Below are 26728 nucleotides of genomic sequence, written 5' to 3' on the forward strand. Positions count from 1 at the left end.
CTCCCCTTGCCTGATCCTCACCGAAGTGCAGAAATGTGCAGTCGCCTGACGATTGAAGACCTCTGGGGGAGGGGGGGGGGGGGGGGGGGGAATTCGACACCACCAACTTTAGTTCTCGACCCCCAAAGGTGATGGAATTGGAAGCCAGAGTAATCTTTTGTGTGTGTGTGTGTGTGTGTGTGTGTGTGTGTGTGTGTGTGTGTGTGTGTGTGTGTGTGTGTGTGTGTGTGTGTGTGTGTGTGTGTGTGTCCACACACCAGTCAAGATCATGGGTTCAATCCATTCAGATTTACTGGTGGGTGTGAGAAGTGCCCAGCCTTGCAATGACATCATGAGGGCCGTCACTCTGTGCCTCCGCGTTAAAACACTGCTTCCCCGCCTATCAATTAAGGATTGATTGTCAAAATGTCAAACCTGTAAGTGCATTTTGTTTCCGTTAGTGGGATTGTACATGAAAGCAGTGAATAATGCCTTTTTCCCCCAAATTAAACAAGAGCCAGTAAATTGGCCTTTGTAAAAGCTGCTTGCATTTGAATATGTTGAATTTGAATATGTAAGCCTTAAAAAAACGAAATGATTTTGCCCAAAAGCGATTGCCTGGGTTGAGGCTTAAAGAACCTATCCTCTCTCAAGTGTTTCCATGACGTACAGGGAGAAATTAAACACAAGCGGTTGCCATGCCAACAGGCTTTCCATTTTACTATGCACGGCGTGTTGGTGTGGAGGGTGAGGCAGGGGGTGGAGGGGGCTGGGGGGTGTATGGGTGTATGTTGGGGGCCATTAGAACAGATTTAAGAGGGTCGTAAAGTACACCAGTCAGTTAAACATGGCTCAGACTTCACCGTCAGAAACACTTCCCCTCTGCCAGCTCGAACAGCAGCTCAGACACTGTGGAGACATGGTGGTGTGTGCTTGTGTGTGTGTTGTGTGTTGTGTGTTGTGTGGTGTGTGTGCATGTGGGTGTGTGTGTGTGTCTAAAGGAGGCTGTGGGGATGGTGGTGGTAACAAGAGATTTTGATTGGTACAGATGAATATTAAGAATTTGAGAATCGTTGCAAAACATTAACCCAAGAATACATCCAAAAGTAATTGGTTTAATCAAAGCTGCAGTCAATAAAAATGAATGAATACAAATATGTGAGTTGGCAATGCTTGAAGATGTTGGCTGCAGTGTTATTGATTCAAAGCCCCAAAAGAGGCAAGTATGAGACGAGAAAACATCTGATAATGGCTCTGTTTTAAATATGGGCTTTCAGCATTTTGAAGTGAGGTTCTTCCAATTATCTGTGGGTTTGCGTACAATATCTGTTGCTAATAGTCTTTTTCCTCAGTCTCTTAGAATGATAATTAGATGATCACATAATTACACAGCATGTGGACAACAGAGACCAATATTAACAATGACAGAGCATGCATGTATAAAGTTCATAGTATTATTTTTAACATATTTATTTCTTAGAATCATTGGGGAAATGAGTTGTTTAACTATTAATGTAAATATAAAAAAAAATACTCAATTAAAAATGTCCCTTCATATTGTGAATCCAAAAGCGATGTTTCCATTCATTATTTCATCGTTATTGCATTAAAATCTTCAAAAATAGAATGAACATTATAGGCTCTTTCGTCGCCAGAAAAACGAATTCAAATCCTGAAAGTTTTTCCCCAATTCATTGTCAACATCGACATTCCGATCTCAGTTCAAAGCGTCAAGATAAGATTAGAACTTGGGGTCAGCTCATTCTGTAGTCAAGATTACTCACGTTGGAGTGTATATCCTTGAGTGTTTGTCTTTTGGTACAATTTTGGCCACACAAAACATGAATGCAGCGCTTTCACGTTGGCAGAAGAAATAATAGTTGCACTCTGTCCAACATTCGGATAAGCACGTCAACCAATCTGAATCAGCTGCTCCTCCGGGTTCCAGATATGAATGAGCTTGTCAACCAATCACAATGCGGCTACTCCTCTGGGTTCCAGATATGGATGAGCTTGTCAACCAATCAAAATGCGGCTACTCCTCTGGGTTCCAGATGAATGAGCTTGCAGAGTGTGGTTGCTGCTACGCCCCACGACATTCATATTCACCTTAAAGTCAGGTAAGGGATCGGCTTCCTGAGGGGAAGCTAGAGCGATGCAGCTCTCTTATATCTGCTTATATATTTATTTGTCAGTTATGCACATTTCACTATGTCCTTTTGATGGGTTTCTAAGTGCTTGGAATATTCGGGCAAAAAATATTTTGTGTTGGCGTTAAGTTGTGGAAATGATGTGATTCCTTGCGGCCGTGGGTGGGGGGATTTTCTTCATGTGATGTCAGGCAGCTGAGGTTCCAACAGTGAATAAATAAGAGACTTTTTGTTATGGTTGAGTGAGCATTTCACCCATGAATTGCCCTTTTTTTGGAATGTGCCCAGATCTTGTTTTCCTATCTCTCTCTGTCTCTCTCCCTTCTCTCTTTCCCTCTCTCTCGCTCCAGGGCTGTTGGGCAGGATTAACGGGGAGGTCATTTTGTTGCAGCATAACAGTTGGCTATCGCGGTGAGAATGTAAGCTAGGGGTGGCCAGTGGCCTGGGGGCCCTCAAGGGTGCTAACTGGGGGGATGTGGGGTCTTCTCAGTTTGGACAGCTTCGTGGAGGGAAACACAGCTACACAACAGACCACCGTGGTCCACCCTCAGTTTCCCTCGTTTGAAACAGGAACAAGAATGCATGGATGAAGCACATGATTAGTTTGTTCATGAACTGATCCTTTACCGATTCAAAGCTGCATGCGACGGTGACGCAACATCAGTGACGCGCCATGAAACATCACTGGTTCATCTGATCAGAGCTAGCTGTGAGTCCCTGTAAGCGCATCATAAGGTGTGCCGCGTTCCAGTTCAACATCATGATTAAAGTGGATCTTAATTTAAAAAGAGGAGTGAAACCCTGAAGGCCGCACAGGGGCGCTTTTGCAGAATGTCCTTTCAGATGCACGCCTGAGCTGGAGATTAATGTGAACTGCTGTGCACGGCATAGATTGAATCATTCAATTACCTCCCAGTGTCCATTTGATGTTCCCTGTGTGCCGTGTTTACCACACATGTCTTTATTGCGTGGGATGGGAGCCTGCTTGCCCAAAATTGCAGTCATTTGTGCCATCCTAACGGGTGGCAATTCCAGTTGCATGTAGCGTCTATAATGCATTAATGAACAATGCACACAATGCACACTATAATGCACAAATCCTACAAAACCCCTCCAAATAATAGGGACCGATGAACCATCTCCACGACAACGAGGTACTTAATGGTAATTACATGAACCCAGCCATGCCTGTCACACAAAGACAGACGTGTCCACGTGTGTACATGGTGGCCAGCAGCCCTCTGCATGATGCATTGAGGTCATCATCAGGTGGTAATAACCAGTGAGACCCCATGCTCCTCAGAGTGAACCTCTCTGTTCCCTGTTCACGATTCAGTGGCCAGGAGGTATAGCCAGCGTTCAATTCTTTCTCTCTTTTTTTTTTTTTGTTCAAGTGTCGCCATGGTAACCGCGGCACACGAAACTGTGTGACTTAACAATTTCCTCTTGGCCCCACCGGGAGAGGGGAGGGGATGATGGTGGGTGGGTTGGGTTGGGGGGGGGGGGTCTCCTTGTTCGGGACCATTACATGGAAACTGAAAACATGAATATGCATGAGCTGTGTGAACCGAGGTGTAGGTTTTTCAACAGGTGGCTCCCCGGCTGAACCAATGTGTTCCAGGATGTTTTTGGAAGCCGCCTACCGCAAAGCCAACACAAAAATTAAACCATCAAACTGTCAGTTAATATCTGTTTTTTTTGCTTTACAGTGAACCTGATTTAATATTCATGTGTCAAGCACTGAGTAAATATGATATTTCATTGAAAACAAGATACCGCTGCTTACAGTGGAGGTCTGGGGATATTTGCATATTAATGCTGGAGTGTCATCTTTTTTTATGGTTTCATCCGAAACACACACACACACACAAACTTATTCAAACTAGGATGGAGGAGCAGTGTGAGAGAGGTTGCCCTCTGCATGGCAAAGATATGTCTAAGAGCAGAGGGAGGAAAAAGAGAAAGAAACAGAGCTTTGCAGATGAATCTTACACATGCACACGCTGACACGCATGCACACACACACACACACACACACACACACACACACACACACACACACACACACACACACACACACACACACACACACACACACACACACACACACACACACACACACAAAAATTCTAATCAACTCAGCCTCACGTCTGCAGTGCCATCACTGTGTTTGATGGAGCCACAAGTCAACTGGTTCCAGCCAGGCCTCATGGCGGTGAACAAACCCAGGCACATGCACACCAACAGCAATGCGCATGCACACACACACACACACACACACACACACACACACACACACAGGGACCTGTCAGCCAGCACCGTCAGCTATCAGCTCTAGTGAGGAACTTGCAAAGGTAAATCAGTTCTACAGCCGGGAGTGTAAAAGCTGAGACACAGTAGTGAAGGCAGCACGCGATAACAGTGTGTTCACGATTACCCTACGTTTTTCCCCATGGTGTTCGCTGCACCGAGCAAATTACTTATACCTAATATAATATTCATGTTAATGTGCGGAGCCCTTGTATCAATCCAGGTTTTGTCGTAATTAACCTGTTGCTGCTTGTGTGTGTGTCATTTACATGGTACGATGGCACGGTTTGTTTAATCTAAGCAATTATTTTTTTTAAGAAAAAGCTTTCATCGATTAATGAGGAATCAAGTCTAAATTTCACCGGCGCGAAGAGCTGGCAAACACCAGTCATCATTTTGTTTTCTTTAAAAGGTGACACATTATACCACTAGGTGTGATTAGCCGTTACAAGCCGTTTTCAACTTTGCCTCTTCTGACATCACAAGTGGGCGTGTCCACCTAGATGTATGATTGATAGATAAGCAACGTTTGAAAAAGCAGATTTTCCAAAAGGCTTGTACCGGCTAATCACACTTATACCTGCTGGTATAATATGTCACCTTTAAGCTACCATTTGTATAGTCTAAATCTGGCAAACAATTTTCTGCTAATGGTCGTTCTGTCTTGCGTTTGAACCCTTTGAGAGGAGCGGAGGACATGGGGGAAGGAGGAGATCTGGGTACCAGGGTGTGGGGAAGGGAGACATAATAATAGCAGGGCCAAGTGCTGTGTATTTATGGCACATTGTTAGCATATTAATCCGTAGCCACTAATCCTGGGGCTACACGAAACCAAACGGTAATGGCTGTAACGGTCATCTTCATCACATCAGTTGGATCACAGAATGAAGAGCGGTGAAACAAACTGCCCAGCAGAACGTTCATTACAAAATCTGTTTGTTTTTATTGCTAGAGTCATAGTATATATCCCATTCCACTCAGAGCAAAGTGATGTTGTAAAGCATTGTTTTGGAGTGTGTGTGTGTGTGGTGTGTGGTGTGTGGTGTGTGTGTGTGTGTGTGTGTGTGTGTGTTTTATTTTTATAGAGACTTTTCAATTAGGGAGTGTATTAACGCTGTGTTACAAAATATACACATAAACCGTGAACATTGGACCATGAACAGCCTTCTTTTGTGCATGGGCGGCAGATAAAAAACGAATTTAATTTTACTTCTGGCAACAACCAAAACAACAATAATAACACAATAAATAAGAATAAAAATAATCATACGATGACTAATGACACAATTATATTCATATTCATATTTCATACATTTCTAAATAAAAAGACAATTGAAAAATCAATTGTTCAGCTGCAGACAAAACAATCCCAAAGTTAAGCTATGCTAAAGGTTCTGGAGGAGAAGACTGCTGTTAGGACATGAGACAGGGCCAGATGTTATATTCTCCTGTCTCCCCCCATTTTTCCCAGGAACCTGGCCGAATGGTGGTGAACATACGGGAACTACGGTATGGTATTGGCTGGTGATTTGGCTTTTGACTGTTGCAAAGGTAGTGACATTTGTATCGGGATGGCGTGGGCAGTCAAAATCGCTTTTTTTCAAAGTGTTAAAGCAAGGCACTCAGAAAGAAAAACCTTCTCACTGCCAGGGTATAAAGCCACATTTAGCCAGCACCAGGAATCGGTGGTTTAAGTACAATATAGCACTAATGGATGGCACATACAGCGTATATCCAATTTTCTTTTTCATTTACTTTTATCTTTTAACAGGGACATTGCTAGAGTCATCACTTTATATCCCATTCAGTTCAGAACAAAGTGAATGTTGTCAACCATTGCGATTTTTGTGTGTGTGTAAATATGTGTGTGTGAGTGCGAGTTTGTGCATGTGTGTCTGTGTATGCGCGTGTGCCTGCTTGCCTGCATGCACGTATGCATGCATGCGTGCGTGAGAGAGATCTAGAAACTGTGAAGATCAAGGACTAGCCTATAGGTCAGCCAGGGCAGGATTTACAGCATCTCTCCGGGGCCTAAACGCACATCCCTTTAATCGATGGTTGGGCCATTACCATAGTCCACCCTGCTACTGCGGCTGCTTCCTCCCCCCCCCTCTCCGCCCCTCCCCTTATTGCTCCCTCACCCCCCTCTACCACGACCACTGGATCAATGGCCTGTCCCTTCAGAAGAAGCCCACCACAGGGTAACCAGCGGAACCACGACCAATAGGCCCTTACACTCCCTCACAATTGTCCTGAGGGGGGGAAGACGCCATCTTGGTCTTACGAACACAGACCTCCGGCTGAAAGCGAAAGAACAGGGGCACACAGGTGTGGTGTCGGTAGTTTATTATCTTTGCCATTGAGCATGGTAAGGGTGATGCTATGAAGGTATACAGATGGGATACAGATGTGCACCAGCTCATCCAGACCAATGTAATGCTCACAGAGAACGCTACTCGATTCTAATCCGCCACACTCTCACCGAGGGCTCCCCCGCGCCTCCTGTGGGCGGGAAGGAGCAGAGTGTGGCACCAGAGAGAGGGAAAGCGCTTGCAGAAAGCCCCCGCTCCGTTCCAAAAGTAATCTACCGTAGACCAAATATTACCTCTGTGAGCCAAATGAAGCGTGATCGTCGTTTTGAACTATGAATTTCAAGGACTGTGAAGAGAAACTATGGCTTTGAATCAATATTTCCCAGTGAAAATGTGTTATTTATGAATTTAAATGCTTGGCATACGTTCAACTTTTCCATCAGGCATATGAAGATTAGTATTACTGGCAGACTTGAAAGACTTTATACCTTGACATGGCTCCCCGCTACTCTGACCTACATAAACAGAGGCAGTCGAGGAAATTGAAGGAATTATAGAATAGAATAGAATAGAATAGAATAGAATAGCATACAAAATAATAGATTACAATTATTTTGTCCAGCCTTGGCCTATATGTCGCTATTGGTCTCACCTGAGACATAAAAATAGAACATTACATTCAGAAACATATCACATAAAACAAATAAGTGAAGTTTTAAAGTAATAAAGTAAATAAACGGGGTAACAGGTGAGCCTTGCCAGGTGGGCTTGTCAGTTAGTGATCTATGTTTACCTAACCACATCCAATCTCATGGCAATGACATCATCCTTTGAATCGATTGAGCTGTCGCCAAACAGATTGAATCCATTTTATTACTTGTTGTCAGTTAAATTACCTCATCATTGGGGGCTTCTTAGGTAATGTGACCATTAACATGAGTTATTGTGTTGGAACAGATTCATCCGGGGAACTCGTAGCGTTCCACTCCAGCTTCCGAGCGAAGCCCAAATTGTGCAATGGAACGGTCTGCGAAACATAGAGAGTGGATATGTTCACATCCCGGGTCTTATTGCTCGATTCAGATTTGTTTTTGCCACAGATCTCATCTTTCGCATGGCAGAAGATTTGATATGAGACACACACATGAAAGTGGCACGAATCCAATTTGACAAGATTAGATTCCGTGTGCTATTTGCTGTTCACACTGATGCGGTTACATGGACCCAAACCTAACCTGATTGGATTCACTGCAGCCTCTACAGCAAACACGGCCACACTTTGGGACCTAAAAGCTCTCCTCGCCGTATTTAAAGGAAACCCTACTGTTACGTATTTTAAGAATCTAAGCTACCCACACATAGACCCAATGAAGCAGGACCAAACATATAAGCCGTAAATACTATACATAGCCACAAGGGGAGCAAGACCTTATTGGAGGCTGCTCCAGCCACAGATAGCAGCACCTTTTAGATATATGAAGAAGCCGAAGCCATTACGGCACCCCGGCCACGCCCACTAGGCCACGCCCACTTGACGGTCTCTACCTGAGCACTGGAGGTGAAGTAGCTAGAGATTTTCACCCACACCCGCGGACAGTCACGGGCCTCTGCCCGTGGCTGAAAGTAGCTAGAGTTATTATCTCTCACACGTGTTCAACACGATTCCTAGACTTTCGTTCCATAGCCAGTTACCATGCCGAAACATGCAGACTTTAACAATAAACTGAGTTAAAAGCAATCCCGGATTTTGAACCTTTCCTTGAAGAACTACGTAAGACTACTAACACTGTACTGAGAATAAATCAGCCGGTTAATTTACTCACACAGAGCGCAACAGGACCACAGAACCCACCCTGCTAACCTGGCCTTAATTGCCACCTTTTAACATCTATTGAAAAGCGGGATGAGCCACAATCCTTCTTGATCCTAGCTTTGCAGGTTTGTAAGAAAGAGCCGGTAGGATAGCGAGCAGAGAAAGAGACAGCGATTGGCTTTGTTGTTGATTGATTTCCCACTTTTTTTTTCCCACTGGCTGGACTGCACAAACCGTGATTTAGCGCACCACTATAGCTTAGAAACGCAGAAGCTGGTGTTCTTTATTCTTGAGAGACAGTCTCGGGTGGCGCTGAATATATGGACCATGGATGTCTTCTGAATGACGTCTGAAGCCCTGGTGCCAGAGTCCCTGGGCTATGAAAGCGAAGGCTTTGCCTTCCAGAGACAATCTATATAATGCTGATACTTTGCATAATATTTTCAGGGCATGTTATGAACGTAAATAAATGAGTATATAGGTTCTAATCCGGCAGACTATGAGATAACCAATGACAATGGGATTCACCCACACCGAAGGAGAGCTGCCTGGACACATTTTGAAACTGTTTGCTAAAAAAATAAATTGACTCTGTGGTTAGCTCATGAATAAGTATCTTCATCCTAGTTCCTATTTTTGTCCATATAATTATGGGAACGGTGGCAACCGTCAGCATCTCAGTCTTTCAGGTCCTGCTCTGTTGCACATTTAATTTATCTCCGGTCTCTACAAATGGAAGATGTGAAGGTTTTAGGTGGGGGAGGGACTGAGCCACCTAGCTTGTGGGGTGAAGCTAACAAGCTTTGACTACGTAAGGCCAGATGCCTCTGAATACCTAGCTACTACGGAGCCAATAGCGACCTTCTACCACAATAGCCATTACGTTAGGCCAGAAACACTGTTCATTGCAACACCCACTGCCATTGCAGTAAAATATCCCATTTCAGACCAGAACTTTCTTCACATCATTCACCATTTCCAATCCACTCTACAGTATATTCCCGCGAATTAGTGCACATGTGCTTAATCTACTTATATATGTGTGCTCTTGGACGTAGAAATATCCTTTAAAAGGATGGCATTCCTGTAATTAGTGCACATGGGCTTAATGTACTTCATATATGTGTACTCTTGGACAAAGAAAAATCCTTTAAAAGGATGGCATTCCTGTATCCGGTGCGATTGTGTCTTCCTATTCATGTGACCGGGATCACTTTGGGAATCTCAGCTGTTGGTAAGAGCATTCTCCCATGTTCCTGTGTCACTCATCCCCCAGAGGAGTGGCGGGGGGTGGGAGATTAACACCCTGGGTGCACTCTCTCGGCTGACATCTCCATCCCAAACGAGACATTATCTGGCGCTCCGTCTGCGGCACTTTGACCCTGACTGGCCTCCTCCGCTGTGGCCCCAGTAAGGACTAAAGAGCCCGTGCCGTATCGACACCCCCCCCCCCCCCCCCGCCGCCCTCCCTACACCATCAGCTAAGTCCTTCAGCAGTACAGCCCCCCGGCTCTCCAGAGCGTATGGTAATGGGGGCACCTAATGCCGTCCACTCCAGAGGAGGCCGCCGTCAAAGCGCTAAAGCAATGATAAACGCCAGGGAGGGAGTCGGATTTGGGTGGGCGGGAGTTGGAAGATGGAAGGAGAGGGGGGGGGGGGGGGGGGGGGGGGGTGAGGGGTGATGGCTTATGCTAAAGAATTGCACATTGGATCGCATTCTACAGCTGCAAGTCAAGTAAGGGCCAATCAAGCTGCTAAATGCAGTTCCAGCCCACTTGGCATGTGCCGCTCTCGAGGATGTGAGCTAATGGGGGCTGATGTAGCGTCTTGATAGCGCACCGTAGCACGCTAGCTTACTTTTCGGCGTTTATGCGAGGGGGGATGGTTGTGCGGCGAGTAATCAGTCGTACGTGCCAAAGACACTGATATTGAGATTGAGAAGTTTTTCGATGCAAACTTTCACAGTTTGGATTTTTTCTTGTGAAATATTATCCTTTGAAGAAGGCTCAGGGATGACTCTCTTTGACTCATTATGAACTGTAGAGGAAAGGCGGTGAGTAGCAGTTTAATTCATTTGGTGGTATGCAGCGGTTTATGTCTATGTCTTTGTGGGGGTGTTTCCGAATACAAACTGACACACTCAACCAAACTACTTTGAGAAGTCCTCAAAACCTTTGCTGGAAAAAACCCTGTCCCCCCCCCCCCCCCCCACATCCGCTCCAACCCCCACCCACCATGCATGTGTAAGCTGCTGAACCAGATGGTGGGAGAAATGTCCAGTAAACTCATTGACACTTTGGGCCCACGCACAGTCGCCAGCTCTGATGCATTCAATCCCTAGTTTGTTCAACAGAGATGTGCACGACACAATGTTCTCTCTGTGGAAACACTTTCCTTGTTGATTTATTGAGATTTACACAAACTCTTGTTCACACACTCGGGAGCATTCCCTCGGGACTCAGCACACCTTTAACCAGATTCAGGAGCCGAGACGGGCAGAGCCGCGTTGTGTTTTATTGAGTTCTACTCGGGCCTAGGGCAAGATGGTGCTTGTGATCTCCATCACAATGTCCAAAGAAATAGGAACCAGGAACGGATGCATGGATGTGGCATTGACTGGACTTCTTAAGATCATATCCAGTGAGTTGTGTAGGTGGGTGACGGCTGAACAACACAACACAGAGATGAGGGTGTCTTCCATGTATCACTATGCGCGTTTTCTATCATATGTATCTCGACAAACAGTGCAATTTACACTTGCAAAATACGAGTTTTGGACAAGCCCGAATATATAGCACCATTGTTGCTCGCAGTTGCAAATGTAGATATTTTTTTGCAAACTCACATCGCAGAGTGTGTGATGATTTTGTGGGGAGCCGGAGCCAAAATGTAAAAGCCGCTCTTTTTGTCATCAAGGCTGAGGTAATTGCGGCAGCAGCCTATCTGCCCGGCTGAGCACTATGCCTCCTTATCTCCACGACCTTCCAGACAACCCTCAGCATCAACCACCCATGGGAAGCACAGGGAGGGAGAAGGAAAGAGAGGGGGGGGAGACAGAGATGGAAAAATAGAGGAAAAGAGGAAAAGAGAGAGTGAGCGAGGGCAAGAGTGAGCGGGAGCAAGAGCGAGCGAGAGCAAGAGCAAGTGAGAGAGATCAAGAGGGACCAAGATCAAGAGAGAGTGAGAGCAAGAGCGAGCGAGAGCAAGAGCGAGCGAGAGCAAGAGTAAATGAGAGCCAGCGAGAGAGAAAGCAAGAGCGAGCGATAGCAAGAGAGAGGGTGAGCAAGAGTGAGGAAAACACCTTTCCCATGCTCCTAAACCCCATTAACCTTTTTTTTTATGCTGGCGTCTCTAAGATCGAGGGTCCGAGCTCGTCCGGCCTGCAGTGGGAGAGTTTAACCAAGCACGCCCGAGGACATTGCCGCCTTCCCTCCAGGTTAGCACATCCGGAAAATTCTCATTTACAATGTTTACAAGTGGAGGGGCCCTGGGAAACCAGAAAGCCTCAGATGATGTGCAAGAACACCAGTTTTAAGCTGTTGTTGTGGCGTAAACATACCTTGTCAATCAATTCTCTCAGAGGGAGGAGAAAATAACAGCCATCGCTGCCGATTGAGACCTATGATAAAAAGAGATTTGGTATATCCATGTATTGCCTCAGCATTGCTGCCTCTAGGTCAGACCAAAGGCTCAGCTCAGTTTAGCTCTGTTTGGGACTTTATTTCCCTCAAGGGGGAAATATTGAGTATACTCCCGACAAGAATCATAACCAGAGAAATGAGGCTAGTTTAAAGTTTGAGCTCATGGAATCGAACAAACGTCGTTGTGTATTAGCTTAACATCTGCTGCAATCCTGTTTCCTGTTGTCATAAGCAAAGGGCAAAGATCTGTACAGATATAGATCACTGGAGCTTGTTAATATGGAGAATACATTTTGTACGAAAGAAAGATGGAAGGTGGCATTTTTTCAATGACCTGTAAGACCACCTGCTAGGAAGAGAAGCACCTGACCTAAATCTAGCCATGATTAATGGGCTAAAGTCTTTATTAACCTAAATAAATAACGACTCCATAACTAATTGGACCGAAGCCTGGCAAATAAAACAAAAAAAACAAAAAAAATAAAATAAAATACGCTCATTAGAAGAGGAGATTTTAAATGCTTGGCACCAAACAAAAAAAACCAAATCCTGAACAGAATAAGAATGAGGGCATTAGTATGAATCTAGATGGGCTAGTATTATTATATACTTTTGAGGATCACCGCTTTTCCAAGCGGGGGGGCAAAGCGGAACGCCAGCAACAAGGCCACGCTCCTCTTCCTCATGCACCACAGCCGAAGGTCTCTCTCTAGGCATTAGCATTGCTACTAGACTATGGACATCTGTTTGTGTGCGTGCGTGTGTGTCCGGTGGAATCTTTCTGGGGAACATTATTAATGGGCTCGGGGGAATATTTGTATCTTTGTACTGGTCCTAGACTGCTTCGGTTCCAGGTAACTGTCCAGTCCGCCGCCCAACTCACACCCACACCCACACCCACACACACACACACACACACACACACACAATGTTTATAATGGATGCCAATACGTGTCTCATGCTTACTTCCCAGGACAGCCCTCGCTGTGAGGAGTCAGACACAGGGGGCAACCTCCCCCTTTACACAAACACAGCCCTGATTCATACAGGTGGACCTGAATGAATGAATGAGGATTGGCTGGAACAGGGCAGCCTGGACACGCCCCTCTTGGGGCAGGGGGAGAGTGCATACATGTCAGCTTCTTTGGTTAACCGGAGTAGTAAGTCGTTCACAACCAACCGCGGTGCCGCTGACTCGTGGCGGTGCTTGGATGAGGTCCATGTCTTTTTTAACATCCTATAATTAACAACACAGCCCCGGCTTGATTGTGAATCTATTAGGCCGTGAAAAATGCTCCCGTGTGGAAAAACCCAAAGCAAAACATCCGTCTGTTTGCTAAAGGGGGGCTACCGTATCAAGGTCAACCGGGCCGAGATGTGGCGCACGGCCGAGGAGCGTGGGACCACCTACCCACGCGGCTGGCTGAATGGGATTCATCAGCCCTCCTGTGGCATCATGGGGAGGGGGAGAGGGGAGGGTGAGGCTAATAAAGCCTTTCCCTCGCTGACCCAATGCACACAGAGGACACCGGGGCTGGGATCTGCCGCTCAACAGGTTTGGCCCACATCATGAAGAGCCAGGGCTCCTAATTGAAAAGCCTTTCCTGGCTTTGTTAAACCCAAACAATCACACACACACACACACACACACACACACACACACACACACACACACACACACACACACACACACACACACACACACACACACACACACACACACACACACACACACCAAAACTAAGAGAGCCTTGGTTACAGAGTGTGATTGAAGAGCCCTTGTCTGGCTGTGTATAGAAGGGTTAAGAGACTGTTATGGCAAATGGAATGGAGCCGGAATGGAACTGTGCGTGCAAGTATGTGTTTGTGTGCGTGGATTATTTTGTATGTGTGTGCATGTGCATGCGTGCGCAAACTGGCATGTGAGTTAGAGAGATAGTGAGGTGTGTGTGTGCGTGCGTGGGTGCGTGCGTGCGTGCGTGTGTGCGTGCGTGCGTGTGGTACATCTTAAGACAGGTGGGGCAGGCGGTCAGTGTTATCAGACCATTAGTTTCCCTGGTGGTGGAACACCTAATTTGATACTTTGCTTGATTTGGCGCCATTAGCCACAAACAGCCCTCCTCGGGTGCTTGTTCCAGTGGGAAGAAATAATAAAAATTACCCTCACATTCCCAAATAAAAATGGTGCAACAAATGCAAAGGGACTCCATGGAACCAGAGCATATTGAATGTGGGCAATTACCCTGTCGTTAGCATCACCTCCACCGCCTCCTTCATGTGACAACAGATGGCTGCTCCACCCTGGTGTGCAGCACCCACAATCGAATCAGAGGAGGAGACACACAGACGACACCACCCACACCCAAACTCTGAGCGGGGCACACATATCCAGACAAGAGAACGTCAAGTGAACGACAGGGTAATAGACAGCGGCAGAACAAGAGAGCGCCGCAGAGTGGTTGTGTGTGTTCTGTGCATGTACGTGTGCGTGCGCGTGTGTGTGTGTGTGTGTGTGCATTTGTGCGTGCCCTGAGCACGGCCATTAAGTGCACATTGAACGACAGGCTTCAGGGGGGTAATGTCGGCCATCAAGTGTAATCTATCAAAGTTCATATTCCGGACAACATGATCATCTAAATTCAGCTGGGCCTGTCAGCCCCCCAAACCCATGCAGGATAATGAGATCTGGCAGCACATGGCACAAGGGTCAGGGTCGCCCTCGCCGCCGCACTGCCGGGCAAGGCAACACTGAAATAAAGAGTGTTTACCATTCTAACTCTGTGAGCCTACTTATGCATTTGTAGCGCTGCATTTTGTATTGGAGCGGGACGGTGCACCAACTTTCCCTTTACACGTCAAGAAGCCTGACTGAGAGAAGGGAGTCACCACTTTTGGTTTTATTTTATCACCTCCCATCCTCTGCCTCTGCTTGGTTGTCTTACCGTCCCCTGCTTTGATTGCCCCTCTCTGTCCCTCTCCGCTTGAATCTGCCTAGCGCTGGAAAACAACGTGTCCATGACTGGACAGGGACCGTAGCTTATGCCCCTTCTAGGCTTGCTCGGACTGCATCAGGTTGAAGAAAAGAAAGAAAGAAACTAAAACCACGAGAAACACAAACTCTAGTCTGACCGGAAAATAGACCCCTGGAAACAAACAAACCAACCGACCAACAAACGAAACAAAAAAGGGCGGTTAGCCTGTCGGGAGAAAACAAGGCTTAATGATGGCGCCCAGGTGTGTGTGGGCAGGAGGGCAGCCAGGCGGGGGAGAGAGGGGGAGAGGCTGCTGAACTGCCGACGCACCGTGGGTCTTCACGGAATCACAGAGGAGGTGGTGGTGGTGAGGTGTGCCAGTGTTTGTGTTCCTGCCCACCTCCTGTCAAAATATCTGTCCAGCAATATCCCAATCTACCCCGTGCACCTCCTGTTGGTGGTTGCCCAGTCTGCTGCTCAGTATTGTGGCTTATTAACCCACCATGCAGCCCTCGACCACAACCTCTCGGATTATTGACGTCGAACTTCACCCTGAATTTCCATCCTGTTCCTTGTCGCTAGGGACTCACCCATGCATCGGCCATCGATCTAAATCGTCTGATATCGTCCCAAATTGTGTCATATTGTATCAATATATCGCCGCTTATGGACACTGTGTGATTTATATTACTTCGTTATGTATCGCTTAGTACTTCCCTTACTTCTCGACCTTTCTGTCCAGAAAATGAACATGTTTCTAAGCAGGTCTTTATCGAGCGCTTAACATGCACCGCAGCGCGGAAACCAACCCAGCCCCGCTGTCTAATGCGTCCTCTGGTGGAACAGTTACTGCCATGTAGGAGAGAACAACCCTCATACTCGATATTAGCGCACACTTCCGCTACCAAAGTCTGAAAGCGATACACCGTTTGCCTTGCTCTCTCCATTTCCGTACAAAACAACAGCTGGATGCCAATAATATCTGGATGCCCTAATAGGGATTATCTGCTGTTTTACTTTTAAATTGTCCTCATTCAATTGTACCTCCCTGACTCAACACAAATCCCTGGGTGTCTTTACTTGCACTGCATTGAATCACTTATGTCCTAGGGCCCTCTGTGGTCCTGACGCCGCTACAATAACACGTGCGTTTGCCAAGGCTCGGGGTCATCAAACAGCAGTGCCTGGCAATGCAGCGGCTGGCACGGCAGCACGTCTTGGCAGGGGGGCCCGTGGCTTATGGTGGATAAATACAGATGATCCATAGTCTTAGGATTCGAGACACACGTGGAGAAAAAGTTGAGAGCCGGGGCTATGGATTAGTCGTTTTCTTCCCCGCTTTCGCTCCAGGAGAACACAGGAGACCGGCGAGGCACTGGATTACAGAGCCCGGCGAAAAGGTTAGACACTTCAATGAGTGTATGAGGAGGGGGATGAAGGCAGTGAACAGGCTTACAGCAGTGCGGGTAATTACAGATTCTTGGCTTTCTACTCTTTCTGATGCTACACTTGGATAACTGGCATGGGTTTGGGTTTAGCTCTTTTTGTTGTTGTTGTTGTTGTTATATTAGCATACCGTGGCGTTGTCTGCATGACAAACAGATATTTTAGCACCTTCGCTGCGCAAATATTTGAATTGATTTGTCTAACTCGTGTGTCTAGAGATATCGGGAAAATCATCTCCGCCGTCTTGCCTGTGGTTGGTAATTACACTGCTGCCAACTCAGATCAGCAGGTTAATCACAAAGGCTTCGGTGGAACGTGTATTAGCAGATGGCCAAAGCGCCAAGTTGTAATAACTTGCATTTGTAATTAGTGATCGAGATCCAGTCAAGTGTGGTGCTAATCGCAGGCTCCGGCACAGCGAGCGAGACGCTGCTTTGTTTCTTAAAAGGCCAAGAAAACCCTCGGCAGGAATGGAGTCATGGACGGCTCCTTAATAAGTAGTGAAATATGGCTTGACACACCTCACAGCTCTTATCATGCATAAATCTGGACTCCCGCGGGGCTCCGAACTCAAGCACCACAGCAGTTCTGTACCAAACCTAACTCCTCCAAACACCTTCCAACACACACCCTCCCACCCCTAGCATCACCCCCCACATCCCCTTCCAATAGTTGGCTCCCTCGCCGTGGCCCTGTTCCCTGGTCCTCCCCCAGCCCCACCAACCCCCTGCTCTGCGCCAGGGCCGATAAGACATTAACATTCCGGGCCAGTGGAGCCGGATCAGCCTCCTCTATATATAGTTAGCACTGCAGTCGCTGCCTCCATGATCCTCCACCCTCGCTGGTGCAGCCGGTTGCTTTCAGGCACAAGCACAGAGCAAACATGAAATGCTTAATAGGGAATAATGAAGAGCGCCGAGTCGCTGAAGGGGAATCTAAATGAGGGTGTGGGGGATTTAATAGATTGTATAGAAAATGATTCTCTCAGTGGTAGTCGATGATAGGAAAACCCGTATGTATGTGGAGATGCACTACACACACGCGCCCACGCACGCAATAAATCTTAAATTGCAGAAGATCCTTGACTCACTCTTATTCTACTGTGACTGTGTGTGTGTATGTGTATGTATGAGTGTGAGTGTCTTGTGTGTGTGCTCCTTTCCCAGAACTTCAATCTCTCTTTATGCATCGTGATTGTTGATATGGGGTTGGACATGGAGGGAGTCTTTGAGTAGGCAAAATGCTGTGTGAATTGGTAATACTGTGTGTGTGTGTGTGTGTGTGTGTGTGTGTGTGTGTGTGTGTGTGTGTGTGTGTGTGTGTGTGTGTGTGTGTGTGTGTGTGTGTGTGCGCGCACGCGCATGCGTGTGTGTTTGCACGCGCGCGCGTGTGTGTGTGTGCGCGCGAGAGAGAGTGAGTGGGTGAACAGGAGGGTGCACAAAAACAAACGTGTTTTGACATAATAGGCCAAATGTATTGTTTCAGTTAATCTATTGTTCAGCCTCCAATTCTGCAGGAGCAATTTGCTAATGCTACGCCAGAATCCCACTGAACTGGGCCCGCTGACACTCTGCAGGCTGGAAAACCAGGATTTATTTTCAAATTAAAAAAACTAAACGCATGCATAATTAGAAAATGGTAGATAGTAGAGAAGGAGAAAGCAAGAGAGAGAGAGAGAGAGAGAGAGAGAGAGAGAGGAGAGAGAGAGAGAGAGAGAGAGAGAGAGAGAGAGAGAGAGAGAGAGAAAGAGAGGAAAACTGTTTTAGGGAGAGGATTTAAAGCTGTGTAGAAGAGTAGAGGCTTTTTTCAAAGACACGAGTACAGAGATCGGGAGGAGCGGCAGAGAGAGCCAGGAAGGCTTTCTGACTTGAGAGAAGGCCCGACGGTAGACAACGTTTCTGTAATTACTGCTTCCCGAGCGGCAGCGAGCGGCAGAACCTGCGGTGAAGCTCGCGCCGCGCCGTCGTCACACCCCTCCGGGCTGCTTTCACTAAACACTGGGACGGGGGGGGGAACAACATGCACAAGCCCCACAGATGGTGCAACACACACATAGCGGATCCATTAGGAACAGTCCCTTCCCAGCCTTCCCGGACCCCTCACCCGCACGCCTGTCATGTCATCTCTCTGGGTCTTCGGGATGAATGTCTTAAAAAGAGAAAAAACAAAACAACCACCAACCAACCGAAAAGAGGAAGATTGAGAGGGCAGAGAGGCTTGGGGGGCGGTTAAACCCTGGGTTATGAAAGAAAAGGTTGACTGGAGAAACAACAACGTTTTCAGACTCGTCATGTGCACCATGTGAGCCTTTCCATGAATACCTGTGCAGGCTTTTCGTAAGTTATTTTCAGTGAGATGTTCACCCTTCCTACTTCACATTCATGAGGCTACACGTAGCACCTTGCCACCACAGAGACCGGCAGTAGCTGCAGTCTCCCGCTATCTCCCTCTTCTCTGCCCCTCCCTCCACCCCACCACCTCACAGCCACGGTAGAGCAAATGGGGGTTAAGTGGTGCACTCAAGGGCAAAACTTGGGAGGGGTTTGTGTGGTGTGTGGGGGGGGGGGGGGGGGGGGGGCTGGGTACGTGTGTGTTTGTGTTTGCTTGGAGATGGGAATGGCAGGGTCGATTGTCATTGTAAAGTGACTGTGTTACAAAGATGTCCCCCCCACTTTAATAATATTTTGTGAGTGTGACCTTGTGTGTGTGCGTGCCCAATTGTTAAGGATTTCTGTGACTACGCACAAGAAATGCCTATGGCATACAAAGTGTTGAAAGGCATTCAATATTTTAAAGTCAAATAATTTATGCGTGGGTAGAGCCATTTCGTGAGCGAACACAGATCATGCACACTCAATACAACAAAAGTTTTGACATAAAGCTTTCTTTCTGATGTTGCATTGGACCTTTGGCGGCAGCAACTCAACTTGGACAAGATAAATACGAATGCTCCAAGGACGTGGAATACATTCAAATTAGACACACCTCACACAAACCATCCCATTCATCTCATGTAAACTAAACGTCATCTTACATTTTTCCTCATCTCATGTACTGCTGATCCCACACATGAGGGTGAGATTGGTGTGGAACGGAGGAGCCCTCCGTCATCCGAAACAGGAAGAAGTAATCACCCCAGGGCGGGAGAACTGACAACCCAGTCAATCTCTCAGCTCTGAGCCCAGAGATATCTACAATGAGCACGTGTGCTGTTTATACTACATGTTGCATTGGTGGTTTAAAGTAGGTTAGTAGGTTAATGTGAGTTGCATATGACGCAGACTGCTTCAGTTGATGGCATCTTTGCCCTATTCTATCTGCCTAAAATGACAAAGCAGAGCAACGTTATCGTACTGCAACACAACAATATGAGTGAATATTCAATTAGGAAACTAAGTCAGAGAGAGCCAAAGAAATACCGAGAAGTAATAAACCGTTTCTCAACCCGGATGAGACAAGTTGGTCCCTGGTTGGCCATTGCTGATTCGATACATCAAATTAGCTCACCCAATGGCCCAAGTGCACAACAGTTGAAATGTGCATCGCATCATCAATCCCGGGCCACACAAAAGAAGATTTGAAATAATATTTTTGAAGTAGGTTTAGGGGAATTAATGATTCAAATCATTGTAATATTAATATATTTTCCTCATGGCGGAAATTAAAGGGAGCACTCAGGGCGTAGTCGCTGGGGGAGGAAGAGGAGGTGGAGAAGGTGGAGGAGGAGGAGTAAGAGGAAGAGGAGGAGGAAGAAGAGGAGGAAGAAGAGGGGGAGCACAGAAGGGAGGAGACCGGCGGCAGCATGTTAACTAAGCAGCTGAAATATGCACACAAACGAGCACTTCTCCACCCCCCACGCGTAGGACCGCCGTTGATGCTGACGCGGTGTTGCAGCCAAGATATTCCCACTATAACACTGTGTGGCCAAACTGTGAGTGAGGTGTCACATCGCCTCCACACACACACACTTCAAAAACACTGTCTTAAAAAAGCACTTAATTAATTCAGTGTTATTATTATTATTGTTGTTATTACCAAGGGTGTTAGAAACACATCTATACACAGAAGAAGTAACAGGCCAGCGATGGATGAGGGAGGGAGAGGGGTGGCGAGGTGATGGGAGAGACAGTGTTCTGCGTGAGGTATCTTGAACAGAGTATGGTCTAATGGTCTTGGACATAAGGGACATGTTGTAGGAATCCCATTCCCCAAAATAGCAATAAAAAGTGGTTTTCTACAGCAAGTGTGTTCAACACTCTCCCTGCCTCTCCCTTTCCCCGACCGCCACACACTGGGAGGTTCATAGCGGAAGCACCAGGAAGTCCAGCGACTATAAGCCAAATGACTGCAGTAATTGGGGTCAGTGAAGTTTATGTTATAAAAGAGACCATTAAACTGAAGTATATTCTTTATCTTGACAGCTCATTTCCTCCAAAACCGGAGGCAAAAAGCTTTTTGATTTTGTGCTCAATGTGTTAGTCAACTTGACCTTACGCACTGCAACAGATAAATTGCATCTATGATATTTAAAGGATATTTAAAAGATAAATTGCATCTATTAATTTAGGGCGGTGGATGACTACACACTGATTATACAGATGATCTACCTGCTGATCATTAGACAGGAGATACTTTCATGAAGGAAAAATTATTCTTAGCATTAAGGAAAAACAGTTACAACAGCCTGGTTCTCCTTCTGCAAGAGGCTGTCGCCCTGGGATCACACACTCTACACCCCTTGGGCCTGTTCACCCCCAAATCAATCAGATGCCCGTTGAGCTGAACCATTAGCCCACGTGAGAGGCTCTGAGAGAGAGAGAGAGAGAGAGAGAGAGAGAGAGAGAGAGAGAGAGAGAGAGAGAGAGAGAGAGATCAAAAGTAAGAAAGGGAGAGAGAGAAAAAGAGAGACAGCGAAAGCGATAGAGAAGGAAAGAGAGAATGTAAGAAGAGAGAGTGGATGAGAAACAGGGGCTAAGAGCGAGCGAGTGAGCGAGCGAGCGAGAGAGAGAGAGAGAGAAAGCAAAAGTGAGAGAGGTAGAGAGGGTAGAGCTAGGAGGAGAGAAAGGACGAGAGAGAGGGCTAGGAGCCAGGGGGGGGGGGGGGGGGGGGGGGGGGAGAGGTGGAAGAGTCAATAGAGCTTTGATTTGCAGTCCAGCAGTAAAGGTGGATGTAAAAGCAGGACAGGTCAGATTAACGGGCCCATGGGAGGGGGGGCATCCCGTGCCTGGCTGGCTCTCCCCCCAACTCTCCACAGAGGAGAAAACCGTCTGAGCCCAGGTGAGGGAACAGGGAACAGGAAGGAGGGGTCTGACACAGGAAGGGAAAGGACAGATCGGTTTACACGCACGTCTGCTTCTATTTTTTCTATGCAAACGTACACGCACGTTTGCAGAGTACATAAATAGTACCAAACACATGTTATAAATTGTTAATATTATGGATGTGATATAAGTAATGTACTGAGTTGCATTTAAGTAGCATCTTTCCAGCTATGTCCTAGCAAATTAGCAACTCACTCTGCACCAGTATAATAATACCTATTCACTTTCCATATGCAATAAACCAGACATTTATGTGGAAGGATTTGCTGTCATTATTATCCATTGTTTAAAGCATTTCAATTGTCTTTATGAGATCATTATCAGGAAGCCCAAAATATTATTTGTGAGAACATCTTAAAATGAAACACAGAGCAGTTGGTTGAAAAAGGTAAAAGGGACATTATTTTTCAGTTAGAGTTGTTAGATGAACAGAGTTATGCTTCTTCTGCTCATGTAATATGAAATGTTGCTGTAGCCTTCATCAGCTTCTCACCGCCACTCTCCCCAACACATTGAATACTAGGTTGTGTAAATGAAATAGACATCTCCATGCAATCAATGCATCCATTTCGAGGTAAACATGCCAATCAATTAGCATATATTTGCATGTTTATTCATGCCAGGAGAGATTACGGGTGCGATATGCAAATGGTGACAGCAGATGTGCTATTCTGCATGCACGTCATCATCCCAGATTCCAGGAAATACACACAAAACAAAGTCTGCCTTTTCAGTGGAAGGATCTCAATATGTCACTTGGGTAAGACGTTACACAGTTGAAACAATCCATACAGCCAGTGTCTGTACAGCCGTATGCAGCCTCAATACAGCCTTATAAATAAATGACCTAAACACCTTTTCACATTTCCTTAATTACATAAAAGTTGACTTTCTGGGCAAGGTGGGGGGGAAGAACAACAATGGCCGCTCCTGACTGAATAACGTGTCAGCATCCAGGCACATATAGCAGCCCGCAAGGGTGAAGGGCCAACAGCATCGTCATAAAAGTTTACAACAAGGCTGTTTAAAATCTACAGCCCTGGACTGCACCGGCAAACAGGTTAGCTTTACTTTTTTACAACCGTCTTTAAAATGAGGAGTGGGTTGATATGGTCTGTGTGTGTGTGTGTGTTTGTGTTCAATGATGTGCATACTTGTGAGGGAAAAGGTTATACCCATGGACCTTACAACCCTCCATAAACGTCTTACTCCTACCTAATGGAGGGAGTTACACATTGTTTCCGCAGTGAGGCAGCTAAGGAGGCTCTCTTTGTTGTTGTCCTGAGCGCAATTGTAACCGCTGCGGGAATTGTCAACTGTTGAGCGAGCAATATTTATGATTTACATTACAATTTTATATCACACTAATTCCACAACGTCTCAAAGGAAATGCCTTCAAAGCCAGAGCTCAGGAAAATATTTTGAAGAACGCAGACCCGTTTTGGCCCCAACACACAAAGGAATGAACACGGAGGAATCCACAAAGGACCTGTAAGGGCCTTAAAAGTGACACACAACAACAAATGCACAGTGCTGAACAAGCATGATGACGTGTTCCTTTTTCAAGAATACATTTATTTTTTCGAAAGATGCCCAGAGGTAGTTAAAGCCCTCATTTGTAAAGGGGAAAAGTAATTGTTTGGTTGTGAGCTTTTAAAGTTCACAGCAGGAGTTGTGTGGCCGTGGGGAGCGGAGTTGCTCTGATGTCCTCAGCGCTCAGCAGCCACCGTACCCCTCGTCTCATGAGCCAGGGGAAATGTGACGCTGCGGCGGGAACGGTGAGCACACTCCGACTGATACTTGGCCATCTGCATTGGACGAATAATCCAAGACAAAATGATTCGCCAAATGTTGATTTTCGAGTGCACTTCATATCGGATCTATCATGAAGTTCATCACGGACAGTCCTGGGGCAGTGAGGGGGAGAGTGGACTACTGTGTCCACTACACAGGACCCAATTGTGCTTTCCTCCACAATAAAAGCTGGTGAGGTGGATTCATGTTTCCTGTCCGGCATTGTGGCGGTGTACGGATAGAGCATTTCCCACGAGGCTCTTGATCTCCAGCTTCTGATTAGACACTTTCTCTTCCTCCAAGAGCCTTGCTCAGTGTATTACTCTCCTCCTTGTTCGTTCCCCAATAAACTCTTTGTCTCTGTCATTCGCTCTCCCATTTCTGCTCCGTCGTTCGTCTTCTGTTGCTTTTGTCCGTTGCTCTGCCTCAAATCCCTTCATCGTCTTTGTTTATTGTTCTCCATCTCGTTCTCTTTTTCTCTCCATCTCTTTTTCTATACTCATCCATCTCTCCCCACTACATCCCTCCTCCTCCTCCCCTCTCTCTCTTCCTCTTCTCCATCCCCAGTCCCACTCTCTCACACTCTAGTTCACGCCAACTATCCATCTTTCCCTCTTTTTTTCTCCCTCTTACCCTGTTTCTTTGCCCTCTCTGTCCACCCATCTCTTTCTTGGGACCTTTCCATCTCGTTCCTTCCCTCTCCGTCTCTTTGCCTGTCTCCCTTTCTCAAAGTCTCTCACCCTCTCGCCGTCTCTGTCTCGCGCTCTGCTTTCATCCTTTATGCTGTGTTTAGCATTCAAGGCCTTTCTTTGCTGCATCACAAGCTGCTGCTGCTGTTTTTTTCTTATTTTTTTCAAAGTTCCTCTTATTCTCCACAAAATATGATTTAAGTCCTTGGGGAACAAGAACAATTTCTATGCATCTTACCAAACCCAGTGAGTCATGGCGGATGCTAAGCATGCCTGAGTTTCCACCCATAGCAGCAGTAGGTACAATGTAATACGATACACCAGACCGATACACCACAGGCTGCTGATGTTTACACCTATAGGCAAGGATGTAAGCACCACACACACATAAGCCTACGATATCAGACGCACTTGTTCCCACAAATGCACATGGCCAGACAGACACACGCACACACACGCACCACACAGATTAAATCACGCTAAATATCAAATGAGTGAGGCAGCGTTAACCATCAAAATGTTAAGGCCACCCAAAGGACGAGAATGCCCCTCTGACACCGAGCTTCCCCGTGCCGTGCCTATGTACAATTAACCTCCATTCCTCCTCCATCGCGCCCAGCATACGCTCCCCAGGCGGCCTCAGCCGGCCCCGTGGGTCACTGAGCTAATACACAGCCGTGACTCCGCGGGAATCCTCCTATGATATCGGTCCAAGAACCGGAGCGAAAGGCTTCCTTCCGCCCGACACTCCAACGAGGAGGGGATGATCCCGCCATCGAGGCATTCATATATTTATGATGATGAAGCCGAGTGTTTACTTATTTGCTCCAAACTGGGTCATATTGGGTTGCGTCGGCACCCGCCGCCGGGGGCTTTGATATCAGGTGGTCTGTGGTGTACTGTTGTGCCACTAGGGGCTTTGATATGCTCCGTCGTGCCGAGACCCCCAGACAGAGAGGGAGGCTTCAGGGTGGGCGAGTGATGAGGCATGTTCTTCAAAGGCCTAGCGAGGGCACGTACACTTGTGAACCCACACACACACACACACACACACACACACACACACACACACACACACACACACACACACACACACACACACACACACACACACACACACACACACACACACACACACACACACACACACACACACACCTAGTTCTCAAAGCACCCTGCAAGGACACTTACATTTGCCTGCAAACACACACACAAAACATAATCACAGAATAAATAAGCAAAACATGGCCCAAAAAGCAAACATGCACACACACACGCACACACACACACACACACACACACACACACACACACACACACACACACACACACACACACACACACACACACACACACACACACACACACACACACACACACACACCTAGTTCTCAAAGCACCCTGCAAGGACACTTACATTTGCCTGCAAACACACACACAAAACATAATCACAGAATAAATAAGCAAAACATGGCCCACACACACACACACACACACACACACACGTTTACACACAGGCATATCCACACAAATACATGTGCTGCTTACACACGCTTACACAAACACACACAACAGCGAAGCCACCAAAACTGAAAACAGCAAATATAAACACACACCCACACAGTACCATACCAGAGCTGTGGGGGGGGGGGGGGGAGAGAGAGAGAGAGAGAGAGAGAGAGAGAGAGAGAGAGAGAGAGAGAGAGAGAGAGAGAGAGAGAGAGAGAGAGAGAGAGAGAGAGAGAGAGAGAGAGAGAGAGAGAGAGAGAGAGAGAGAGAGAGAGAGAGAAATATATGGTGAGAGAAAGAGAAAAGACACAGATAAAGTAAGACAGAGAGGGTAGACAGATAGAGAAACAGAGGAAGGGAGAGAGTCAGACTTGTGTGGGTGTGTGGGTGTGCGGGCATCAGGATAAAGTCGGGTCCACCACCATGAGCCTCAAAGCGGCCCGCTAATTACCTGTCAGCTGGGTGGGGGAGGGGAGGGGAGGGGCTCCAGACTGGGAAAGATCATCCCCCCCATCCCCAGCGTCTACCCCCATCTCCCCTCGTGTCAGGAGCGTGCGGAAGCCGTTATCTCGGGAGCGGAACACCACACCATATGTTTTGCGTCGTTTAGAAAGTCATTAGCGATGGGAAGAGAGTCCCAAACGGCGGCGGCGGCGGCGTGCTAAGTAGCGTGGTGTGATTTACAGCTTGCCGTGCTACTGCTAACACTCTGCTCAGACGCTGGGGCCAGATAAGACGTCTATGAAGACACCGGGCGTAAAGTCACCCAAAGTTTTCTTCCGTTGTCTTTTT

General features: G+C 46.8%; 1 protein-coding gene across 1 annotated transcript in view; it reads right to left on the reverse strand.

Annotated features, from left to right (window-relative positions):
* LOC132473657 (adhesion G protein-coupled receptor A3) overlaps nucleotides 1-26728 on the reverse strand; it is a 123551-nt gene that overhangs the window by 37821 nt on the left and 59002 nt on the right. The gene's annotated exons all lie outside the window — the stretch shown is intronic.

The sequence above is a fragment of the Gadus macrocephalus genome, chromosome 15 (genome assembly GCF_031168955.1).
Source record: "Gadus macrocephalus chromosome 15, ASM3116895v1".
NCBI lineage: Eukaryota > Metazoa > Chordata > Actinopteri > Gadiformes > Gadidae > Gadus > Gadus macrocephalus.